Source organism: Abrus precatorius, unplaced genomic scaffold (assembly GCF_003935025.1).
Source record: "Abrus precatorius isolate BTA unplaced genomic scaffold, Abrus_2018 Scaffold5, whole genome shotgun sequence".
Taxonomy (NCBI): Eukaryota; Viridiplantae; Streptophyta; class Magnoliopsida; order Fabales; family Fabaceae; genus Abrus; species Abrus precatorius.
Genome location: NW_020874395.1, coordinates 18,224,347 through 18,226,820, shown reverse-complemented (window position 1 = coordinate 18,226,820; position 2,474 = coordinate 18,224,347).

The window sequence follows — 2,474 nt, the reverse complement described above, 5'->3', positions numbered from 1 at the left end:
ATTGTATTAATGAATGTATGCGTGGAATAGATTGGAATTGATTTAGTCTAGAAGTGCTTTACTAAGCACGATCTTATGAGTGAGAATGAGAATAACTATGAGAATGACTCTAAGCGTCAGATTTAGATTGGATATAGTATGAATAGTTACAGAGATACACTGGGGTATAAAGTCCAAAGACGATGAGAATCTGGGGGAAACGTAGGGTGGTGAGCGACATTTGCGTATGTGTACACACTCTTTCTGAGAGCGAATGCGTCACATAGCCTCGCACTTGTTCCCTAACTAGACTTTTGACTATGCCTTTGCTAAGGGGCCCGATTATTGTACATGTTGTATTCGTATGCATGGGCTAATTAGTGACTATTTACCTAGTTGAGTAAGACCTCGAGAAGTCTGAACGCATCGATTTCTGTGATCGCAATGCACAGAAAATGCGTATTGGGATGAGAAAACGAATAATAGACAGTGAATTATGAATGATGTATGTGTGAATATATTTGTAATGTGATTTTCGTGTGAAAATGAATATGTTGCCTTTATACTATAAATTATGAATTTATGATATAATGTTTGAAAAAGGATATAATAGATGCTCATCCTTACTAAAATTTTCAGGAAACCAGGATGACAGAACCTCAGGAAAGAATTAGAGTAGTAGATAGATCTGTACATTTTAGGTTAAATATGTATTTAACGAATATCAAAGAGTATGTCATTTTAAATTTGCTGTATTGGTAGAAGATGAACCTAAGATTTTTGTTATGATGGAAATAGATTACTCTTACAGTATCCCATTTGATTTTCCTAGAAGTAGAATACACCAAACCCTCTATAGAGGTACTTTTAGGAGTCCAACAGCCCTCACGTACCTATTCACCTATCACGATCACGTTTATCTCGGAAGACCTACCCAATAGCCCTTCGAGCATGTCACTGGAACAGAGGTTAGAGCTGATTCGAGCGATGGTTATTTGGGTTCAGATGATGACATAAACTCAGAAGATCTGGCCGAGATAAAGAGCTGTCACGGGATTGATGAATAGGACTGATCTTTGGCGCTTAGTTATGATTTGAGACTCCTCTGGGACTTATATTAGTTTATGTGATGTAAATATTATTTTGAGTTTCATATATTAAGATAAATGGTTTGTAAATTATTGTACTCGATCTATTGAATATATGTATAGTCTTTTAACTTATGAATTTTTATTACGTTTATACAGCATTTAAAAATTTTACCATACCATTTATACTAATCTAAATGAAAATAGTTGTACAAATTACTATATCACAATGAAAATTTCAGTAATTAGTTATAATGAAGCCCATTGTACACCAATCTCGTATTTTAAATCAAATCATAAAGTATAATACATTCATTGTACGGATTTTTAGATAAAGATGTTACATGTCACACTCTATTTTTAAAAGGCTTTAGAAGCCTAATGACTATCATTTTTTTTGTTGATCTTTCTTCTCTTGAAAAAATGTTGCTAGCTTTGGAAAAATTTGAAGTCACACCTATGCTAAATTTTAAGGTAAGTGGTCCATTAAGTTTATTTTATATAATTTTTTATATTGATAATTTTGTATTATGCTACGGTTTTAATTTAAAAAGTATTATGTATTTACATTTTCTTAATAACTTTTAATGATGGCTATTATTATTGCTATTAAGATGAATAAAATTTTATTTAAAATTTATAAAGATTTTTATGGTAGTTAGACATTTTAAAATAATATAATTAATAAAAATATAATTTGTAAAATAGTTAAAGTAATTATATTTGTATTTATTAGAAATGTTGATAGAACAATTATACAAGGAAAACTAGATAAAGAGTTCTTTTTGACTTTTGCAACTACTAATATGATTTGGATGCTTTACATTTAAGAAGTGTTGGGGTTTTAATTTAGCGTCATAATGTTTGACATTATTTCGTTAGACCGTGCTTGCTATTTTTTCAGAAAGAAAATAAATCAAATGTTAAAAAATTCATCTCTTAGTTGAGGTTATTTCAATCAATGTATTGGTGATGTATAGGTTAATTTAAAAATTGTACCTTTCTTCCCTTATAAGTGTATATGTAAACAATTATAAACTTTTTTCATGCTAATAAACAAAAATAAAAATGTGTTTTATTACCTTTGGTAATCATTTAGTATCATAAATTGTTGACCTAGTTGTTTTAGCAAAAGATATTGGACTCAATTCTTTAAATAATTAAAACATAGAGTCAAAATCACCTTCATCCACATTCTCACCATTTGGAATATCAACATTATCACCTTATCATCATCATTATTTCTTTTCAATGATCTTGGCAGATTTAAATTCAAATCATCATTTTCATCATTTGACTAATTAATATTTCTATCACAAAAAGCTTTAAAAAATACTAAAATTTTTGCTAAATAAAGTCAGTCACAAGTGACCATAATAAAGAGAAAAAGATTTAATCATAACAAAA